Source organism: Pleurodeles waltl, chromosome 12 (assembly GCF_031143425.1).
Source record: "Pleurodeles waltl isolate 20211129_DDA chromosome 12, aPleWal1.hap1.20221129, whole genome shotgun sequence".
Taxonomy (NCBI): Eukaryota; Metazoa; Chordata; class Amphibia; order Caudata; family Salamandridae; genus Pleurodeles; species Pleurodeles waltl.
In genome coordinates this window covers 711,581,117-711,605,902 of record NC_090451.1, presented here as the reverse complement: position 1 = coordinate 711,605,902, position 24,786 = coordinate 711,581,117, and the positions used below count along the sequence as shown (strand labels likewise).

Below are 24,786 nucleotides of genomic sequence, written 5' to 3'. Positions count from 1 at the left end.
TCATCAATAAACAAGTGCAATTCATAACCAATTAAGCACCATAAGGTGTAGACCAAAGCAGTACCAGATGTATAATGTAAAGCAGTATACCTCAAAAAGAGATGGCTACATGGACTGACAAAAGAAGACACAAAACTATCAAAGATGTCTGATCCAACAGTAACTGAAGTCCTGAATGCCAACAAGACTGATCATCCTGCTGACTCAGTAAAGTGTGAGACATGCATATTGCTACAAGACTGCAGGAAGGTTAATAATGACAGAAAGTATTTGGGTCAAAAATCAATTGACCAAAAAGAATACATAAGACAAGCCCTATAAGGCATCATGGTCTGGTGCGTCATGGCATTTGAGGCAGCACACAGGGTTTCCTCTACCTTGCCTTGCAAGGCCCCCTGTCAATATAATCCACCTGATCTTTCTCCATATACTCAATTTTAGAAATTGTACTTAAGAGAGGAAGGAGAGCAATATGCCTGCATGCTGACGCTGAAATATGTTAATGATAAGGTGTTGGAGCAGAGTTTGCAGTGTTCTCCTACGAAGAACACTTTGTCAGTTCGACAAGGTCATTGAGATCTTGGTGGTCATATTGATGACAACAGTATATAAACCTTTCTGTTTTTTAGAGGCTATGACAGCAATTGAAAGCATAATGAATGTCAGTCAAACTCTGAATAAAGCACTTATCCAGCAAATACTCCTAACAGAGCACAAATAACTAGGAGAGCCTGCACAGAGCTTAAGCCAACAGGTAGATTGACTTTATTGATGAAAAAATCCAAAGATCCGAATAGAAGCTATCAGGGATATGCTCTACTAGCAAAAAGCGAAATAATTTTTGGGGACACTCTGGAATGGCTTTTCTATGATGCAAGAGAGGGGCCAAAAGGTACATCCAAGAGAATGACCAGACAAAGTGGTTAAGGGGATGAGTGCATGGAGAGCAGCCCACACTGGAGTAATGTCAGTTTAGGAAAGAGTGAGTGTTAAATAGCTGCAGGAAAAGGGTTTGGCGGAATGTTTGCAGGGCACATGAAGCCGAGAAAACAGAATAACAGTCAAAAGAAAGGACATTTGTACTAGGCAGAAGAGTTAGAACACTGGGCCCTTTGTTATTTGAAATCCTTTTTGGCATTAATATTGATAGTGTTTATAATTGATGTTATATTATTGATAGGGTTTATAATTGATATCGTTATATTATTGATAGGGTTTATAATTCATATTGTTATATTATTGATAGAGTTTATAATTGATATTGTTATATTAGTGTTTTTGAAATGATGCTACTAATCCTCTCTATTGGTGTGCAAGCAACCAAAGTGTGGAGGGGAGTTCTGGATGGGTGCAGCTTCTCTGATGACCTCCTGCTAAGCTCAGTCATTTTCCTCTTCATATCCTATTCCTCTTACCCCGAGTGTACACAAGGTCCAGTTTTCTGTATCTGGATTAAATGCATTTGTGTGAGAGGCAGAAATTACACAAATCCAGCTGGCCCAGGACTCATAGTGGAGGTCAACGCATGTGCTAAGCATGCGTTATGTATGGACTTCATAAACAGAATAGATATCTGTGAAAAGAAAGACAGTTGCCTGATGATGCTTAGACGCAGGATAAGAAATCAAGTGATATGAATCTGAATCAGTCATCTTGGTCCAGAACTTACAACAAACATATGGTTTCTGTCACCCAGAAGCAGAAAAAAATGAATTCCATCAGTAATTAAGACATCAGTGCCTAAACAGTCATGAAATAGTCTGGCAGTGGTGGTGTCTGTGAAGATTGACAATCATACACCAGAAACAGGGCTAAAGTCTAAAGTGGCAGCCTCGTCTGAAGAGAAATTGGCAACCTGAGGTGTAAATATCAAAGATATAGCTTTCTGAGCAACAGAACATCAGCGAGGGAAGTTTATCCGTAAACCCAGCTTACTACAGTGGTCCTGGGATTCAATATGCGGTACCAGTCAAAACAGTGAACACAGCTGAATGGATAAAGGGATTTAATGCACGTATGTGACGGCGATAGATGACATTTCAATCTCAGTAAGTATTTGTGATTGTGGAAATGTTCGTTTTCACTTTACGTATGCACGTCATACAATCCATTGGCAGAAAATGTTTTAAGAAGGAGAGAGTGTAGCATCCATGAAACTATGCATCCAAATAGGTAAGGTCTGATGTACAAAACAACTTTGTTGTCACAAAGCACTCAGTTCACAAAATACCTGGCATGGCAACCATAAACATGCAGGTTGGTATTTACAAAGGGTACACAGTGTGTTTGAAATGTCTTTCCAATTTGCAAATTGCATGGTGTGATCCCCTGTGAATTGGAAAGGTAAGTGGGCATATAATGTTCATCCTCTTTTGTCACCAGGTTTCTATGCAATGCATACATGCATCATGACCACAACTGCATTCCTATTCAATTGATAATGTTATCAACTCCCAAAATGGAGGATATGGGATTTGACCAGTGGGTACAGTCCCTAAAGCATTGCTTCAGTTTGTGAATGGTGCCTGTCAATATTGGAGAAAAGAAGACTGATCTCTCCATAATAGTGAACACTGAATGGAACCTTTTATGCTAGAAATCAGCAGCAGTGCTGGTCCCTTTAATTAGTTATTGCCAGCTGCATTTACACGTCAGCAGGCATAGAGTGTGTTACTCAGTCATTAAGCACTGGTATTTGTGATATTTTAAAACCATGGCTTAAACACTATTTTTGTAATGTGTTCATGTATACAAATAGAATCTGTAATTCATGCTGAGCTCTAGGATATTAATGTTGTTGGAAGCAATTCAGACATTAATGATTGATATGGATTTGATATATGATTAAAGGTTGTAGCTCAAACCACTCATTCTAATAAACTAGCAGAAGAAACTCATTTGCTGAGGATTTGTAGGCCACTTAGGATTCTGATTGTTGTGTCAGTAGGCTTTCAGGGCAACATCAGACAGGAGCATGTAGGAGGAGAAACCATCACATTTTCTCCACACATCAATCTTTAAAGGGCACCCACAGTCTTTGTTGAGCCATCCTTCTCAATTTTCTGTTTTTCAAATTCCTTCAGTTGCTTGTATTTTCTATTCTTATTCTTAATTTTTACTTCTTCTCAAATGTACCTGTTTCTCTATTCTTTCTCTTTATTAAGTAGCATCTACATTCTCTATGGAAAGCACTTTAAAGTTATCAAACAAACTCTCTTATGAATAGTACAGGTTTCAAAATGTCTCTAAATAGCCCTCGCCCTACTGTTGCAAATCAATTACCAATAGCAGAAGGTCTGCTACCTAAATTCCCTAAAACACTTATAGTTTCTAAAAGTTCTAATTCAGGTATTAAGCCAGAGATGTTTGTTGCAAATTCCTCTATTTTTTAGCTCTCATCTGGAATGTATAAGCAGCAGTGTTGAGCCTTCAGAATCTTGAAGGCTCTGTCTTTCTCTGCCAGCAAAATATCTAAAGATAATCAATCTTGAAAAACCATTCCTCTAATAGGTAGTAATTCTCTGTTAACATTCAGCAGAGGACCAGATGTACTAGCTGCCTATTAATCCAATACATTTGATACTTTCCTACCCTTCTCGTCATTTAACACTACTCCAACAAGCAGTATGATTGCTAGTGGTGGGTAATGAATTCCGCTCCACTGGTGGAGTTCACAGAGTTTTGCCCACTCCGCACTCTATACGGAGTGTGTAGTTCCAAAAAACTCCTCCGAGTTTTCCTCTCGCAGCTCGCTAATGTTACGTTGGCGAGCGCAAGCTAGCAAAATCCTATACTAGATCACTTCAACACGGGCGGTCACGGGAGGCCACTACTACTTATGTTGAGAAACCTGCCGCTCACGTTGAGGAAGCTGCCGTCCGAGTAGAAAATCTACTCAAGAGGCAGAAAAAAGCAGCATCCCCTTGTGATGTGCATTGTGCCACTCATGCTGATTTTACAGTGCAGCACAAATGTCTGTGCTAAAAATCAGCGTGAGCAGCATGACTTACCACATCCCGTCGCTTGCGGAACTCTGCAGAGTGTTTTTTGGCACTTTGCAGAATTCTGTGTAGCAGAACTCCCCGAACTCCACCAAGACCTAATGATTGCTCCAAAATGCCTCCCACGAATTGTGTTCCATCATAAACACTACATATATATTTGTGATATGATTTCATTTTCAAAGCCTCTTTCCTATTTATATGACACATTTTGGAAAACAATTAAGCTAAATAACAAACCACTTCTCAATCAGCAGGTAACTGGAAATAAGCATTTTGTCCACAAAATAAATAAACTCCTGGAAAGATTGTTTCTTCTCTATGCAATATTTGCCATTAACCTCCTAAAACTTAAAATGTGTGTTCACAATTACTAATCCCCACGGGTCTTTTCATAAATTGAATTCTTCTTTTATAAAGACATAACTTCCCTTTTTGTCACCTATCTAATTTAAGTCATTTTCTTTCTTATTTCATATTCTTCCTTTCCCCAAACATTCCTTAAAACATCTTCCCCTTTACTTTTACTGTGTGTTCTTCTCTCCTCTAAAGCCACAATGAATGTTTTCTCTGTCAGTCTCATTAGGCAGGTGAAATTCTGTTCATAAGCCCTAACTATGTTTATAGCTGATGGTGATTTAAAGAAGTACCATGCACTATCCATTTCTTTTGCTTGTAGATGAGGATTCATGCTTTTCTGAAGAGGACCATTTGAAAGCATTATATCATAATTGGAAAAAATAATATCCATTATGTTCTTATCTAGAGAATAAGCTGCGCAGAATACAGAATACTGCTTGTGATGGCACATGCCAGTGGGCTGTGGTGGCAAGTCACTTCTGCTGCAGCTGACAAAGGTGAGTGCAAGCAAACATAATAATCTTTGGCTTCTAAAGGTTGTGTGTATTCCTGAACTAGTCCAGAATTAAATTTAGTAGAAAACACTTGTTTTGCATAATCTTCAAATTAAGCTTTCCATTTTATTTAATTCCATTCTGTGAGCAGGTGTTGTAGATGCGGGTAAAAATACAAGCATCTGTATCCCTGGTGTACAATTGCAACTTAAAATGTTATTATCACTATTGCTACAACTATCAGTATAGTGCCTACATTGATCCTTTATCTAGTCTTGGTAAGGAAAGACATGCTTTTCTACAGTCAGACCTTGAGTAGAATATATATCAGCAGGTAAAATCAATGTCCCTCTTTAACTTCTACCTATGCAAATAAGCAAAAAGGAAAACTTTTTGAAGATTGACTTAAAATTATTTAATTCAGCTTTAGTACAATGATCTTCGTGAGTCATCCTTAGCCCTACTTGATCTTCTCCTAAATGTGTTATCCCTACTCCTCTACTGCAAACTTGGCACTAGGGAATATTCTCAATTCTTCATTTTATTGTTGCTAATTTTGTTTTATTATTATTTTCTTCATTTACTTCAGTCTCTTTTACTTTTTGACTTTTTAAGCTCTGTTCTGTATTTGTTGATGAAATTTGCTTTCAGTTTTAGGTTCATGGAACAATGTCTATCAAGTTCTCAATTATTATGTGTACCCAAAATATTTCTAAATTATTCAATGCTGTCTGTCTGTGTGGCATATCATGGAGGTTCAATGAACTTGGAGCTTAATTAATCTGGACTTTGATTTGAACCATTTGACACGTATCTTGCACAGCATGTCCACTCAGATGCTGAATACCTTTAAGGTAGTCTTGCTCTTTGGATCTCCTTGATCTTCTTCGGACTTATTAATACTGCTAAATTCTGTTGTTTTGATGATGGTTTGGGGTATACGCTCAACTGACACACTTGATCTTATTTGTCACCGGCACTTGGCCATTCAAATCTCCATGCAGGTCTTTCTTTTTCCACACTTTTTCCTTCTTCTGGATCATTCAAGCGCTGTGGCAGAACTCCAACAGTCTCTCTGTTCTAAGCTTTCAATTCTTCTTCTTCTTCAATAGGTGCTTCCACACCACTTTGTGATATCTCAGGAACTTGTTCTTTTGTGAGTTCTTGCTGTCTTCGTCCATTTCTTATCTTTCTGAATGTGCTGTCGCAGGTGCTCTAAAAGAACACTCCGTCCGATACTCCCGACAGGGTGGCCACCACCTATGTGGAGAACTCCCCTATGGAGTTGTTAAGGGTTTCCCGCTAGGACGGTGGGTGGAAACCTAAGCTTCCACCTGTTGGCCTAGCGTGAAACTGGCTACAGCATTGTCTCCGGCTCTTAATCGAGTTGGCGGTAATGCTGTTGCGAGCAGGGTGCACTAGCACCCTCACAATGTTTACTGTCTGCAAAGCAGAACATCGCGATGGTGCTGTCAAGTGCATGGGCAGTGTATGGCCCCCTTGTGGCCCCTGCACCTGTTCTCCTTCAGGTTTTTCATGGCGGTGTTGCCGCAATGAAAAGGCTGGCAGTGAACGAAATCGTAATCCCCAGGGCAGTGCTGCTTGCTCCACGGGGATCCAAGATCCTGGAGGAGCTGGCAGTTCCCTGGCAGTCCCACCAGCAATTCGACCGCCAGGGTTGTTACGTGGTTGTCGGACCGCCACCGTGAGTGTGGACGTCGTAACACCGCCTTACTCGTAATCAGGCCCTATCTCTTCATACGGACCCCTTACTCTTCGAGTATGCAACACATGCACCCATGTTTTCCAGTGCATTTGACAGTAGTGTTTGTGATTGAAATGACCTGGTAGGGGCCTTTCCACCTTGGCTCCCAGCAGAGCTTCCAAGTGTGCTTCTTCACCAAAACCCCGTCATCGAGACCAAGGCCACTGTTCCTGATCTGGGCTGGCAGTGACACCTCCAACCTGTTGAGAAGCAGAATGCTATATTTGAAAACAGAAGTAGTCGTGAACTGCAATCCTATTTAACTGAATAGTACCAAACTTTATGAGACAAATTAACTAATTATTATTGTGTGCAGACTTGGTGTGTGCTCTGTCCAAAAACACACATGCAGTAAACTTGAAGAAACTGCTGGTAACCAACTGGCTCACCAGTCTCAAGGCGCACTACTGAAATAAGCCCACAGGTTTTTTTTTTAAGTTTGAAACAATACACAAAACTTTATGAAAGCACAAGAGATGTGTTAAAGTTTTTCTATTTCAATTCTTAATAGTTGTTTAGATACATAAACCTTCAATTTGTAAAGTCGTTGTCATCCATCAATATTTCCATTGAAAATTTAAATTCATGTTCATATAAAGTGATAAGCATCTCTCTCCTCCAAAATCCAATGCTGTTCGGGTAATGTTTGTGCATCAGTCTTTGGAAATGCTTGCCCACTAGAGAAAAGCTTAGTATCCACTGTTTACAGGAGCCAACCATTCTCAAAAACATCCTGACTTCTAAGGTCTTGGTGGATTCATCTTTAGGATAGTCTCCACACTCTCTTGTGACACCTTTCTCTTTCCATTCTCAATAATATGTCCGAAATATTGGACACCTTTTTGACAATTTTGCAGTTTACTCGGAGACACGTTATGTCCATTCTTAGCCAAATGATTTAATGAAGCAATTGTGTCCTGTCTGCAAGTTTCTTGTGTATTTAATGCCACAAGCACGTCATCAATGCACTGTACAAGAACTGATCTGCATCTGCAGAGTCTCAAGATTCTTTTTCAAGATATGATTAAAAATCAAAGGGCTCTCTCTATACCCTTGTGGACTTCGGTACCACACCAAAACTCAGGCCCTAATTATGAGTCTGGCGTTCCTGGGACCACCAGACCCGTGGTGGCAGTCTGACCGTGCCAAAGTGGCGATCAGCCCGCCATATTATTACCTTGGTAGTTCAGGTACGGTCGGACCGCCAGCACCGCCATTTTTCAGCCACCTGACGGCCTTGCGGTGCTGGTGGTCCCAAGCTGCCAAGGGGGACTATGACCCCTCTCTCTGCAGGTGTTTACATTGTGGTTTTACCACCATGTAAAGGCTGGTGGAGACTGGGTGCCGGGGTCCCCTGCGCTGCCCATCCCAGACTCGTTGCACAAATCACTGTCTGCTTTGCAGACAGTGATTTCCTCTACAGATGCTGCTGCACCTGACACCCAACATCATTGCCACCTGGCCGTATTATAAGCCGGCGTCAATTTTGTTGTGCGTTTCCTGCTGAGTCAGCGGATGGAAACCCAGCAGAAAACTCATAATAGGGCCGCAAGAAGGATTCAACACTGGTGGTCTCCTAAATGCGGAAGTTTGGTGGGCAGCCTTTTTTGCCAGCTAAACTCGTAATGAGGCCCACAATCTCTAAACATGAAAGAGAACAGAAATTGACTATCCTCATGCAATGGAATAGAGAATAAGGTCTGGCAGGGATCCACAACTTTAAACCATTCTGCAGCACAGGGAATCTGAAAAAGTATTGTTGCTGGATTCAGTACCATGGGACAAGAGGGAACATGTTGTTAATTTTTCAAAGGTTCTGCACAATCCTATATTTTCTATTAAGAATTTTCAAACCCATAGTAGGAGAACTGCAAGGACTTTCAACCATTTCTTTTAATATCCTCTGTCTCAGCATGCTTTCCATGACTGTGCTTATTCCAGCCACTGTCTCTGGTGTTAAATTATATGGTGGCGTTCTTGGGAAGATGGCTTTAGTCTTTACTGGACTGGTTCTACACCATTGATTAGGCCCATGTCTTTCTCTGAAAAATCCCATACTACTCGTTTCCTGTATCGTTTAAATCATGAGGTAAATCCTCTGGTTCTCTAACTGGATACAATCTACAGCTGTTCCTTTCCAGGCCATTTTAAATTCAACATCTTCATCATGCATTTGGAACTCAACACCATCAAGCATGCAGTTAACAGTTCAACATACTTGTACAAAAAAACCCTCCCTAACACAGGGCTTGAATCACATAATACAAAATGATGATCCTCCTCAAAATAACTTATTTTTACAGGAACTTTCTCTGAAATATGATGTGTTATTTATTTGTTTGTAACTCCTATACCTTGGATCTTTTTTCCTGAGAGGTGTAGGTATGCAATGTCCACTGTTTGAACAGTGAAATGGGTAGCTCAAGTGTCAATAAGAAATTACAGTTGATGGCCGTTAACATTTCCTTCTAAAATGGTCCATTCTGGTCTACCTCTAAGTCTGTGCCAAATTCACAATCTTCCTTCCTCCTCTGACTCCATCATTAGGAATTATGAGAGACAAAACTCTCATTCTCCAGCATGGGGAACTGTTTAAACAGGTTTTGATTTTGGAATCCGGTTGGATCATTAAACTTGGAATTTTGCATATTTTGTAGGATCATTGGAACTTGCAGGACTTGTATCATGGAAACGTACGACTCCACTGGAATTTTAATTCATTGGACAGGCATCTAAAGTGGAATATTATGTGTTTGTGTTTGATTCACTCCCTGTCTGTCCCCAACACCACTCCCTCTCCCAATGTCTGAGGTTTTTACAAAAATGATGAGTCAATTTCTTCAGTGTTGCAACATCTATTCCAGTATTTGGATCAATCGGAATCCTCTACCTCTACCTGTGAAACACCAACTCCTTCTTGAGCAATCTGACCGCCACCTTCAAAACCAACACCTTGCATTCCACTAGTATTGCCTGTGAACAATTGATTATGGAAACCCTTTGCGCCAGTTTTCTTTGTGCAAGCATACATTTATCCTTATGTATTTTTTGCTTCATCCCTTGTTCATCACTACAGTATTTTGCATACCTCAGGATCTCATCTAAAGGCTTTGTCTGCCAACAAATCCCATTATGTTGTATGTGCATACCGATCTCTGGTCACAAACCAGGAAAGAACTGTGAAACAAAATTCCACATATCACTTTTCTCAGGTTTCTGTTGCCCTTTGTGTTGTTTAAACACCTGCAACAATTGTCAACATAGTAAGCATGCACTGATTCTTCTGCTCCCTGAGCAGCCCTGTTGATTTTTAACCAATCAATATCTCTTGCTGGAACATTTTCTTTCAAGAAGGAAATCACTTCATAAATATTTGTCATTATCACATGGGAGGGTGCATGAGTATATGCATCCCTCCAAGGTTCAGATTTTGGCCATTGCACAGATATTTTAGACCCAGCCCTTAAATCACTTTTTTACTACTTTATCAAATAAGGTATTCAAGTTTGTCCACAACATTTATGACATTTTTACAAATTGGTCAACTTTCGTATAGCACTGTGCAAAATTCTCTCTCAATTTTGGAAAACTGTTCTTAAATGATGCAAGATCACCTCTACTCTATGGTAGGTGAACATATCCTCCACCAGGTATTTCCCCCATTGGAAAAGCTAAAACATAATTTTCATATAGTGGCTCTGGTGGTGTCTTACTGTTTGCTTTTGCTGCATTTGTTTTTCTTTATCTTTTCCAGTTTCATTGCCCATTTGCTCTCTAATCTGTCAATTCCTCAATGTGTAACCTCATCCCTGAGGATCATATTGTCACAATAGCCTCATCATTTAATTGTGCCCTGAACTTCTCTTCGAAAGATCTACTTCTTATTCTCCTTCTAATTCAGTTAATTTTTCACCTGTGGCAGCTGCACGCTTCATGATCTGTTTACTGAAATATATCCTTTTTTTCATGATAATGATCTAAACATTTCTTTCAATACCACCTTTAGTTTTGGGAAACTTAATGGTCTCTTTTTTTTATCAGTGGATGGTCTCCCTGCAGCTCATGTAGAGGTGTCCCGAACTCACAAAGTTTCACTCCGGGTATTCCACAAAGTTACAAGAAAACTGTGCAACATTTCATGAAGTTCTGAGAACAGGCGGAAATCAGCACCTCGTGCTGCTCTTGCTGATTTTTATTATTGGGAGCACGTTCTGTACTGGGAAGTTAATGTGAACGTCACAAGGTGCGCCAGAGGGTGCTGCTGCTTGAGTTCATTTTGCTGCAGCTCTAGGAGATTTTCTCCTGGATCGGCAGCTTTCTCGCCACAAGCAATCGCGACCGCCAGGTACAATTCACGGTGAGAAAAACATGCTGGGTGTCACCCTAGCATCCAAAAAACACGCTAGGGTATGGCAATTCTCATTCATGCTCGGCAACTTACTTTTGGTGAGCCACTCGTAAGAAAAATCTCTGCCACACAGAGGTTGTTGGAATTTGGCTGGAACTCCGAGCTACAAGTGTAGCGCAGAGTGGCCAAAATTCTGCCAGTTTCACCTGTGGAGCAGAATTTATCACCCACTCCTAATCTCCTATGCTGTTATTACCTGACATTTCTTCAAACTGTAGGGGGAAATCCCATCCCCAAATGGTCCTGTCTGTCTTTGCACAACTTGTGTCGTAAAGACAATCCTCTTCCCTTCTCTTAATGATTGAACAGCTTGTGGTAATGTCCAAGCAACAATCTGTGAATTCTGTGATGTCAGGATGAACCCTATTGCAGACACTCCTGCTCTACCACTTTAGATCGTAGCATTCAGGGCAATATTTATTGGTGCAATCGCAACTGGCAGTACCAATGTCCATGTTGATACAACTTGTGGCACTAGGATAGAAGCAGTCACAATTGAAGCAGTGAAACCTGAAGTTATTTCAATAGCTGCCACTTCAACAGGTGCATGTGCAATTTGAAGTACTGGTAGGGGTCTCACAATCTGAACCATATTCGGGCAAACATGGGCTGTAGCCATTATAGCACTAGAAGCTGTATCATTATCAGTATTCATTGCAGAGGCCATATATGCCGGGGGACGCAATGCTCATAAAGCCTTCAAAATATCATCACCTAAGTTGCTGTCGATATATGTCTCCTTTGCATCTTTCCCGTCATTATTCCTCTGTTTCAGTTCTTTCTAGTCTTCTCTGTAGGTATACCTGGGTACATCCTATCTCCCTCAACTACACATTTTCCCCTCCTTTGCTGTCCTTCATTCCATTGAGCATTTGCATAATCCCTCACAACTTTTTTAGCCCTATTCCGGTATTTTTAGCATGTGCTGTTTTCTCCAAAATAGTTAATTATTTTTACTACATGGGTCTGGGAAGTGGTTCCATCTCATATAATTTATCCTTCAAGTGTTTGATGACCCTTAAATCAAATTTAGCATGTTGTGGAATTTTAAATGGACCCTTATTTTCAGTGATCTTGAACCATTGACGAAGCCACAAACATGTATGGAGCACTTTATTTTCTGTACCTTCCAGTGGAGCCTCTTCAATCTGCTGAACTGGGATATTTACATCTATCCTCACCAAGACTTCAAAAGTTTTAAAATAGTTAGGCCCTCATTACAATCCTGGCGGTAAATGCCGTCTACTGCCGTGCCGCAGGTCGGCAAGTTACCGTAACCGTAGCGGTAATCCGCCACGGGTATCATGACCCACACATAGAAATCGGCCACAATACAGACACCCACACAAGTCCGCCACACCACAGGTCAGTGATAAACTGGCGATAGCAAAACCCACACCGTTACGCCAACAGGAATACGCCCACAGTATCACGACCCACGAATCAATGAGGGGGTCTCTCAACCGAGGTAAACCATTGACGGTACACACCACCGCGCTCTAAATGCACACACACTTACAAAACCACACCACATTGGAAAATTCAAAATACACACACCTGACACACACACACCACACCTTCATACTCATACCACTATAAAACACCCACCCACATTACCCACAACCCCTTACAATGAAAAAAACAGAGACCAAGCACAGAGAGACAAACAAAGAGCACACACTCACTCAGTGGTACAGAACACCATCACCCATATACCATCCACGCACATCACAATATACACCCAAACACATCACCCCACACATCACCTCACACATCTTCACACACATATCACTCACACCACATCTATGGCACCCCAAAGACACCCCAGGTTTTCTGAGGAGGAGCTAAGGGTCATGGTGGAGGAAATCATCAGGGTAGAGCCACAGCTATTCGGATCACAGGTGCAGCAGTCGTCCATTGCAAGGAAGATGGAGCTATGGTGGAGAATCGTGGACAGGGTCAACGCTGTGGGACAGCACCCAAGAATAAGGGATGACATCAGGAAGAGGTGGAACGACCTACGGGGGAAGGTACATTTTGTGGTTTCAATACACCAGATTGCTGTACAGAGGACTGGCGGTGGACCCCCACCTCCTCCCCACAACTAACAACATGGGAGGAGCAAGTCTTGGCGATCATGCATCCTGAGGGCCTGGCAGGAGTAGCAGGAGGACTGGAATCTGGTAAGTCAAATCTTTATTATAGCCCCCACCCTACCTGCATGCAATCACAAACTCCTACCCCTACCCTCACCCCCATCACTCCAACACCTCACATATACCCCACCATCACAACCCACCCATCCCAATAACAAGCCCTGCATGCAACAACAATGCATGGACCCCCATCACAGACCTGCATGGACAGCCATCATCCCAGCATGCTCAATAGAGAGACTCACCCAGCCCACAATATCACCACTCACACAAGGCCAAGCCGACAGGGAAAGCACAATCAGACAGGGAAATATACCCATTGCACAAGATGGCACACACAAATACATTAACAATGCATTTGCATCTCAACAGGACCCCTACCCAACGTTACCGGAGAGGAGGTGCCAGCTACATCCAGCCCCCCCCAGTAGAGGCCCACAGTGATGACAGCAGCTCTGCACGCCTGGATCACGATGACCAACCTGGCCCATCTGGGACCTCTGGACAGTCAGTTCCCCTGCCACAGTCCCAACCCACCACAAAGGCTCCCCCATCAGGAAACACCAGCACAGCACCCACCCAGCGGGCCCATGCCACGGTCCCCAGGACACGTCAATCAGCATTGTGTCAACCACTACAGGGACCCCAGGCAACCCCACAAACACAGGACGATCAGGGCCCTTGGGTCAGTGGCAGTGGGCACACGGTTCAGGGGACAGAGGCACAGGACAACAGGGAAGCTGGGAGGACTGCTGTGCGACAGGAGGAGGACAGGCCCAGGGAACCGACCCTCCACGAGGCACTCTCCAACATCCTGGGAGCATACCACCATTCCCAGGAGACCATGGGCCAGGTAGTGGCCAAGTTACAGGAGACCCAGTGGCTGCAGGAGGGACAGTACCTGGGGAGCAGGGAAGACCTTACTAAAGTATACACCATCCTGGTCACCACTGCAGGGGTGCTGGCTGACATGGGCAAGACCATGAGGGAGGCAGTGGCACAGCAAAGGGCCACTGACACTAGCCAAACTGAGGATCAGCCTTTCACCTCCGCCGGTGCTAATGGATAGGAGGCCCGCCACAGGACCAACAGGCCACCAGCACCCCACCCCCTGCAGAAGGAGAACCACCCCGCAAACAGTCCCTGCGATCCAGGCAGAAGACAGAGAACATTGCCAAGACCCCCGCCAGGAAATAAGACTCTCCTGATTGTCACCCTTCTGTTCCACTATGCCACCCTGTACACCTTTAACTGCCATTGCTCCACTTCCAATGCCCCATTGGACAATGCACCTATGATACAAATAGCCTGGAGTCTAACTGGACATTCCTCCACCATCACCCCAGCCCCTTGCACTTACCCCGATACTATTTTGCACAAAAAATAAACACCCTTGAAACAGAAACCATACTGGAGTCAGTGTAATGATTAGAAAGATGTATTATTACAACATTATCAAAGCATTGCAACGTCTATGTTCAGTGAAATATACCACAGGTTGACCTTTGGTGGGCAGCAGTACATATAGCCAGAATGGGGTACACAGATCTGAAAATAGTGATTCCAAAGGGAAGAGTCAGTTTCCATAGACAGAGGGTAAGAGGATGCCATGTACAATGTCCAAAAGATTACTGTAATGTACATTTGAGTTACAGTCTCTTACCTGTGTGTCACTGGAAGTACTGCTGTATAATGTTTTTTCTGTTGTCCACATCTTCTTCATCTGCTTCCTCTTCCTCACTGCCCAGAGGCTCCACTGCTGCCAAAAGACCATCTCCAGGCTCATCCTCCTGCAGAAAAGGCACCTGACGTCTCAAGGCCAGGTTGTGCAACATACAGCATGCCACAATGATCTTGCACACCTTCTTGGGTGAGTAGTACAGGGATCCACCAGTCAGATGGAGGCACCGGAACCTGGCCTTCAGGAGGCCGAAGATTCTCTCAATAATCCTCCTTGTACGCCTATGTGCCTCATTGTAACGTTCCTCTGCCCTTGTCCTGGGATTCCTCTCTGGGGTCAGTTGCCATGAGAGGTTGGGGTAAGCAGAGTGACCTGTAAATATCGATGGACAACTGTCAGACACACACTAACCCTTAGGGACAACCCCATACCCAGACACCTTCCTATAATGGGTGGGGACCTTGGGCTCACCTATTAGCCACACCCGGTGCCTCTGGAGTTGGCCCATCACATAAGGGATGCTGCTATTCCTCAAGATATAGGCGTCATGCACAGAGCCAGGATATTTGGCAGTCACATGGGAGATGTACAGGTCCGCCAAACACACCATCTGCACATTCATCGAGTGATAGCTTTTTCTATGCCTGTAAACCTGTTCATTTTCCAGGGGGGAACAAATGCCAAATGTGTACCATCAATGGCACCAATGATGTTGGGGATATGTCCCAGGGCATAGAAGTCAGCTTTCACTGTTGCCAAATCTTCCACCTGAGGAAAAACGATGTAGCTGCACATGTGTTTCAGCAGGGCAGACAACACTCTGGTCAACACGTTTGAAAACATTGGCTGAGACATTCCTGATGCCATGGCCACTGTAGTTTGAAATGAACCACTTGCCAGGAAATGAAGCACTGACAGAACCTGCACTAGAGGGGGCATTTTTGTGGGCTGGCGGATAGCTGACATCAGGTCTGGCTCCAATTGGGCACACAGCTCTTGAATTGTGGCACGATCAAGTCTGTATGTGATGATAATGTGTCTGTCCTCCATTGTCGACAGGTCCACCAGGGGTCTGTACACCAGGGGGTGCCGCCATCTCATCATCTGCCTCAGCGGTTGTAGCCTATGGAGGAGAACAGTGAGCAGCAGGTCATATTTCCACATAGAATGCACAACTATTGCTGAAGTTAGGTCACAGAAGCAGTATGTGAAGTGGAGAGTCAGTTGATGGGCCAATGTCTGCTGTGAAGCAGTCAGGTGCCATGCCATATGTCCCCCTGAAATGGTGGCTGACTGGCCTGTGAGGAAGGACAAGTGGAAATGAGGTAAGTGCGTTGGCATTGTGCGCCCTCTCGGTAGGCGGTCGATGACCGCAGCACAACTTCGCATTGGTTATCATTGGGCCCTATGGGTTCCAGGAGCCAATGGCGATGTACGCCGGTGGTGCCGGTACGCACTGCCGCGGAGGTGACCACCATTATCTAACTACTCACTCACTTGCTACCTGACTGTCAACAGGAGAGGACATACACTGCTGCTATGACCTTAGTCTGGAAGCAACAATGGCTACAGTGTCTGGTGAAAGGGCCCCTGCCTTCACTGCGGAGGAGTTGGAGAAACTGGTGGATGGGGTCCCATCTCAGTACATGTCACTCTGCGGTCCTCCATACAAACAGGTGAGTACACTGAGAGCATGATGTGTGGGCAATGCATGTTTAGAGTGGTGTGGATGTAAGCCACATGTTGGGGGGTGCTGATGCTCCTGGCCTGAGTGCTGCATGAGACATGCTCATTGTATGTGCGTCAGGGCATGGGTGGGCATTGGGGGGCAATGAGTATGCCGGTCCGGACGGGAGAGTAATTTCCTTTCCCCCTGTCTTTTCCCTCTAGGTCAGCGCCCACCAGAAAAAGGGTATTTGGCGTGCCATTGCCAAGGAGCTGCGGACCCTGGGAGTCTATCACAGGCGGAGCACCCACTGCCGCAAGAGATAGGAGGACCTGCACCGCTGGATGAAGAAAACGGCAGAGGCCCAGCTGGGGCTGGCCTCCCACCGTGGAAGGGGTGCCAGTCTCACCATGACCCCCCGATGTTCCGCATCCTGGAGGTGGCCTATCTGGAGTTGGATGGGCGCATGAGGGCATCACAGCAGCCACAAGGGGGTGAGTACAGATTCTGATTCCTAACTTTGTGCGCTTTAGGAGGTAGCTGGGCGGGGTGTGTGGGCTGTGGGAGACCCTATGCCAGGGCGATCATGGCAAGGTAGGTCCCTTGTGTGCAGGCTCTGAAGCACTCCAAACCCAATGGTGTAAGTGGGCATATACTACTGGGCAGGGTCCTGTGGGTGTCAGGAGTGCAGATGCTGGCGTTAGCCATTGTACCCCATTGGCTTGTGACTATCTTAGTGACTAGTTGGGTGTGGCCTAGTGCATAGGGCTGATCCCTGTGTGTTGTGTACACCAACGGTAGTGGTGTTGCTGGCATTGACCAAGTGTATCCTCTGTCTCTCCCACCCCTTTTTGTTTTGTCACCCTGTCCTTGTGTTCATTAGCATCATCTGGCAGAAGAGCAGAGGCACCGGCGATGGAGGGAGCTCCATCGTACATGGCCCATGAGGGCGAATCGACTGAGGGTGAAGGCACCAGTGGGACGGAGGCCGAGGGGAGCACCACACCGGGGACAGCAGGGGAGACCAGTGACATCGACTTCTCCTCAGATGGAAGCTCCCTGACTGTGACGGACACCTCTGTGCCCACCCCAACAACAGGTACAGCCTCCACCCCCCCTACCAGCACTGCCCTCCCAGCAGTCCCTCAGTGTGTTTCCCGTGCCCGGTGGGCATCTCCTTCGCCCAGGCACCTCAGGCCATGCCCCAGTTAGCCCTGCTGCCCTCAGTGAGGAGGCTATTGACCTCCTGAGATCCCTCACTGTTGGGAAGTCAACCATTCTGAATGCCATCCACGGTGTCAAGAGGCATTTGCAACAAACATATGCATACCTGGAGGGCATTCACCCTGGCGTGGCAGCCCAACAGAGACTCTGGCCTCAGCACTGACGGCAGCCATTGTCCCTGTATCTAGCCTCCCCCCTCCAACTTCCTCTACCCAGTCCCAGTCCCATTCCCCTCAACCCCAACCTATCCCAAGCACACCATCAGACCAGCATTCATGCAAATCAACACACAGAAATGGCTCACGCAAGCATAAGCACCACACCTCATCTCACAGGCACTCACACAAGCACCATGCCCATGCAGACACAGCAACATCCACTGCCTCCACCGTGTCCCCCTCCTCCTCTTCGTCCACCTCGCTCCCAGTCTCGCCTCCACTCACACCTGCATGCACTACATCCTCAACTACCACCATCACTAGCACACCCATCACTACACACCCTTCACGAGCAGTCACCACCCTAACAACCATGCACACATCCCCTGTGTCCTCTCCCAGTGTGTCTGTGACCCCTCCTCCCAAAGTACACAAAGGCAAGCACCCACCCACCCAACAGCCATCCACCTCACAACAGCATCCAGCCCATGCACCTTCACCCAAACTCAGCAGAAAGACACCTCTTACAACCACTCCCACTTCCTCCACTCCCAAACCCCAGTGTGTCTAAAAACATTTCCTTGTTAACTTTGACCTTTTTCCTATGACTCCCCCTGCCCCCCCGTCCTTCCCCTTGGGCCAGGGTGTCAAGATCCCAGGCCAGTACCTCAGCCACCAAGTTGGCGTCTGCGGTGGTACCAGAAAGTCCCAGGGATCAAAGGGGGCACCCGTCAGAGCTGCCAGTGTGCCAGCTACCCCTGCAAAGGACCAACCCATTCCGCCACCTGCCAAGGTGAAGAGGGTGCCAGCAAGCAGCACGGCCAAAAAGCAGGACCCAACCAGCAAGGCCCCCTCCAAAAACTGCATCTGTCAGTGCCAAGGTCCCAGCAGCGTCTGGCAAGGTGGGGAAGGGCAAGAAAACCCAGGGCAAGGCACTTCAGGCCTCGGACCCTCCAGGTGAGGGACTGGTGCCCACCATAAGTACTGACAGCCCAGCAACCCGTACCGCGGAAGGCACTGCCGCAGGCACCGCCACCTGCACCGCCATCTGCCCCGCCACATGCACCGCCACCTGCACCGCCGCTGCCACAACAAGTCAGCAGCATCATCCCCAGTGGGCAGCCTTCCGACGCTGCAGGAGGTGGCCTGGTGTCTCCCTCTAAAAAAAACTACCAGCACCTGCACCACGGCCTGCACCAGCAGCATCTCTGCTACAGATACCGCCGCAAGCACCGCCACCTGCGCAGCCATCTGCACCGCCACATGCCCAACCAGTGCCACTACATCTGTCATCAGCAGCATCCCCAGTGGGCAGGCATCCGGGGATGCAGGAGGCAGCCTGGACCCTCCACCCACCACTTGAAGCACCACCACCAGCACCGGCACTACCAGCAGTTTGCAGCCTAAATCACCGCAGGATGGAGTGTGGCTCTGCCTCCATGGAATATTATGCTACCTGTTCCCTGCAAATCTCGTGGCTCAGACACCCAGGTGAGGGAATGGGAACTGCCACACCCAAGGTGCAGCATCACTGGGCACAAGGCCCCCACCAGAACCAGTGGAGCTGTGCATCCACTATCACTTTCCTTGGCAGGATGAAGCACAATGGGCACAAAGCCCCCTCCAGAACCAGTGGAGATATGCATCCACTATCACTTTCCTAGACAGGATGAATCACACTGGGCACTAAGCCCCCTCCAGCACTAGTGGAACCTGTCACCTACTTGAGAGACTGGGGCCTTGCACTCCCCAGGACCAAGCAGTGGGCAAACCACCCACTTGAGAGACTGTGGCCTTGCACTCCCCAGGACCAAGCAGTGGGCAAACCACCCACTTGAGAGAGTGTAGCCTTGTACTCCCCAGGACCAAGCAGTGGGCAAACCACCCAAGTGAGAGACTTGAGAGACTGTGGCTTTGCACTCCCCAGGGCCAAGCAGTGGGCATGTTGCCCCCTCCAGGTGCAGTGGCGTAGTACCATCTTTCGGCTGAGGTGCCCCCCCCTTCCCCGTGAGGTGCCTGAGGGTTTCCGAACTGATGCCCCTGCAGTGTTCTCTCCGTTTTGAGGCAGGAGTCAAGTGTGGGCTTCGCCCCTGTTTTTGTAGCCCACTGGTCCATGATCATTTGCAAAGGGCATTGTACGGCGCTCTGTACATATTGTAAATATTTGTATACACTGTTGTTTACAATCGTTAACTTTATCTGCATTTTCTAAATATCACTGGTTTAACTCAATTCCTTTTGTCCTTGCGTTCTTCCAGGGGGTTACGGGGTGTACATGTAATGCTGCTGCATGTGTTGTTGTGTATGGTGTTGTGGGTGAGGGTGGGGATGGGGGTGTTGCGTGTGTGTGTCACTCTTGTTTTCCTCCCCCCCTCCCCTGTGTGCTAAGTCCAGTGCTCACTGTGGTCGTCGCCGCCTCCTTCTTTGATGTTCCTGGTGTATTAGCAGATACACCAGCATTGGCAGGACCTGTAGTTTGGGCTCCATGCCGTCCTGGTTCCTCATTGAGTGTCGAAAGGTCAGTGATTTCCCTTCCAAAGACTGTTTCCGCTGTGCTTTTGATGTTGTTGTTACCGCCCCGGAAAAGCTGGCGGATTGGTGCCTTGTAATAGCGTGGGCGGTACATTGTCTTCCGCCTGTCTGTTGGTGGTTACCGCCGCTGTGTTTGTTGCTATCGCCATGACGGTTGGAGTGTTAAAGTGGCTGTCTGTGTTGGCGGTTTCTGCCATGGTCGTGATTCCACTTTTTGTACCGCCAGCCTGTTGGCAGTATTACCACCGCTTTAACACCGACCGCCAGGGTTGTAATGAGGGCCTTAATGCTTTAAAAAATTCAACAATAAATGTGCAGTAAACAAATTTAAACTTCAATGTTTTGATTCTGCTTGTGATTCTGTGTACGTCAGTCCTTTCTCTCACAACCGGTCACAGTTTATTATGTGATGACTTGTCAAGTAATCTCACTGTGGCACTTCACACCAACGACCTATCCTATGCCAGCTTTTCACACCAACTGACCACTCTCAGTGAGGCACTGTATGATGTAGCTCCTCACTCTTTGCAGCAGTTCCCCCTCATTTCCAATGTTCTTGTACATAAATCTACAACTCTAAGCAAGCACAATAAACATATAACCTTTGTCTGCTCCTCTACATAATATAGCCTTAGAACCCGCCGTAGTGGGCTCTACCGGCTATTAAAGGCCCGCTCCCCGCGTTAAATGCCCGAGCCCGAAGCAGAAAGTATTTCATTCACACAAGAATCAACCGGAAATCAACTTCTGACACTTCTCTGATTACTCTACGCATACAGAAATACATACACAAGTGAAATTCTGACCAGTAGAAAATCACTGTAACTGATGTAGCTTCCCCTTTGCGCAAGAGGCTCCAATAACACCAATCAATATTAGAACATTGGAATGCTGGAGGCTCCATTGAAAACAATGGAGTGCTGCGGGCTTTTACTGGCGGGTAAAAGCCCGCAGCGCCAACATTCCAATGTTCGCTTTGTTCACAGCAACAGCTGTGAACAAAGTCTCACGGAGCCCGAGGGGATTTTAATCCCCTTGGGCTCCGTGAACATTTGTTTTTTAATAGAACATTCTGCCCTGAGTGGCAGAATGTTCTAATAGCCTTAGAACCCGCCGTAGCGGGCTCTACCGGCTATTAAAGTCCCTCTCCCTTGTTAAATGCCCTCAACTTCGGCTCGGGCATTTAACGCGGGGAGCGGGCCTTTAATAGCCGGTAGAGCCCGCTACGGCAGGTTCTAAGGCTATATTAGTACTTTCACAACAATTGTTAGAGTCCTTATCTCAATTGTGTAATTTGATGGTACCTCAAGAATTAGCACCACAAACCTTACCTGACAAAACACCCTAAATTCAAGTTATCTATCGTGGGATCTTAGGCTACCTTTATTCTGATAATATCTTCAGCTGCTCTACATTTAGCGCTTAAACATTACTATTGTCAGCACACAAACATAAACTCACAGAACAAAACTACACAGAGACAATTACGATGCATAACCCTATTGATACTTACACCTCCACCACTGCAACCACCTTTGAAACCACTACTCTGTCAGTCTTGAATTTCAGGCTTTAGGCTTAAGGACATGGGCATTTCGAAAATGGACTAGTTATTTCAGCTTCTTTCTCATTACATAAACTGTCCTCTTGCAGCCACTGTAAGAGTGTGGGGATTTATCTATGTCCATCCTTTAATTGTACCCCATGTACAAGTTGATGGATCCTTGATGTCTACGTGGACGTAGGAGGGTGAAATCAATATACAAAGCAATCAAATAACATTTCTTATTGTTTAGCCAATAAAAAGAGTTAAAGTTAAAGGGTTTTATTTAGTCTTTTAGTTCATCATTTTATCAACGTATTTATTACACAGATTTCCTAATCAAATGTTAATGTAATCAATGATAAGGTAAGTCAGAAATATTAACAATAATGCAATCAATGCAATGATAAAGCAATAAGAATGCTACATAAAGAAGCTCCCTATTCTAAATTAACAAGGATTAAATGCAAGAAGGAATAAATGGTGTCTGTTTAGAAACCCATAAACAATCCGGATGAGAGAAGTCAACGCATAAGCATGAAGCTTTAACATTAAAGCTGGAAAGTAGTTTCACCTAGGTAACAGCACACCAAGGAGAAAGATAAGACCTCTCACGAAGAAATGCCATTGAAACTCTATAGTCTCCTCTCAGAGAGTCAGGAAATTAGGGTCCCTCATTCTAAGGGAAGGTATAGGATCTTGGTCTGGTTGTCTCCTACAGAAAAAGAAACGGGGTTCTGACTTTATTTAGGAACACACACTAGTATAAATACCCAAACTCTTATGTCTTCATGTTGACCAAATTCAGCACACTCGTGGAAACAGGTTTACTGCCAATCTTCTCACCAGACTATAGTTTTTCAAACATGTCCTTAAATGCCATTCTTGTTTTTAACAATCCTCTTCTCATGAATCATCCTTCCTGTCATCTGCATCGTTTGTGGTGAGAAACTCCCTGCCAGTCCTCTAATACAAACAAAGGTCTAACCACTACCTAATCCAACAGTAGCTTCTGAAAACATCAACATCTGGAGCAAAGAGAAGAACAACATCTTGAACATCAAATATTCAATGAAAAAACAGGCCAGTATTAATGTTTTTTCCGCTCTATGCTACACAGTTAGTCATGTCAAGTTAGAATGTTCATTATTAATTTCTATGTTAAGGCCTGTAATGTTTAAGTATGAATTCCTACTACAGTTTTGAACTTAGCATTTTCATCTTCAAAAGGAGGGTTTCCCATCATTTTATAAAACGTTTTGTCAAAAGCTAAAATATTTATAAATTAATATTTAGTAACTCCTTTTCTCTAGATAATAGCCATGTCAAAAGCAGGCTGCTCAGGAAACATAACTAATGTTGCAGAATTCATACTCAATGGACTCCAGGTTGTTCCAGAAATGGATCCTTTCCTCTTTCTTATATTCATGACTATGTATTTCTTAACTCTGTCAGGAAATGGCCTTATCATTCTAACTGTATATCTAGAGGACAAACTTCACTCTCCCATGTACTTCTTCCTTGGGAACCTGTCACTTTTGGACCTCTGTGCCTCAACCAATGTGATGCCCACCTTATTGGGTGGGTTTTTGACAGACAGCAATATAATTTCTTTCTGCAATTGTTTGACACAATATTTCTTCTTTGCTTGGATAACAGCTGCTGAGTGCTTCCTTCTCACTGTGATGGCTTATGACAGATATGTGGCCATATGCTATCCTCTGCATTACACAAATGGGCCATAGGCGCTGTCTTCAACTGGCTGTTGCATCCTGGATGACTTCCTTTATCTTGATGGCATTTGTGCACTTTCTAGTGAGCTCAGCACAGTTCTTTGGCATCAATGAGCTGGACCATTTCTTCTGTGATTTTGAACCTCTTCTCAAAGTAGCCTGCTCTGACACAGCCCTGATTAAACTGGTTGCTTTTCTTTTGTCACCTGTTGTAGTAGCAATCCCTTTTACACTCATCATTATATCTTATTCATATATTATATCAGCAATCCTGAGAATCAAGTCTAATAAAGGGAGGAATACTGCCTTTTCTACATGCAGCTCCCACCTAGTGGTGGTCATCACATATTTTGGCATCCTGACGATAATGTATATGCTGCCGTCAACAGGGCACTCACTGAATGCAAACAAAGCCTTATCGCTGCTGTACACTGTGGCCACACCAATGACTAATCCTTTTGTTTATGCTCTGAGAAATAAGGCGATTATGGAGGCCTTCAGAAAGCATTTAAAGAAGATGTAGTGATCTATAGATGTCTTGAAATCTCAACGTTTATGTTGAAATAGTGACTGTATGAAGAATGGTTGTAATTGCCATGAATTGTGTCTTGCTAGTGTTTTGCTCCTCTATGTTCTCTGTGATGGCATGGTACACTATCTTGAAGATGTGCAGTGCAGTGCAAAAGTATGTTCTGTCCTCAAATTATCTTTTCCTAAATATTGGTGGTTTAGACTGGTAATAGCTGCAGGCTTTCATTTGTAATCGTAGCATCTCTAGAGAATAGTGCATATCTACAGAAAGCATTGTGTGTAAAATCACAGCACCTGTACATCACCTTGTCACTGGCTGACAAACTACTCCTCCTACATTTAGTATATAAACTGATAGATTATTTAAAACATAGAGTAGGTAGTAAAGAGCCCACAGGGCTATAATTATTTATTGCTCACATTTAATATATGTACACATGTGCATGTATAAAATAGAAATCTGTATTCCTGGTAGCAGATATATGGTGGGCAGTAAGTTTGTAAGTTTAAAATGCAAGTAGTCCTTTATTCAAA

At 45.0% G+C, this 24,786-nt stretch overlaps 1 pseudogene; it reads left to right on the top strand.

Annotated features, from left to right (window-relative positions):
- LOC138267285 (olfactory receptor 11A1-like) overlaps positions 1-24,244 on the top strand; it is a 30,852-nt pseudogene extending 6,608 nt beyond the window's left edge.
- The last annotated feature ends 542 nt before the right edge of the window (positions 24,245-24,786 follow it).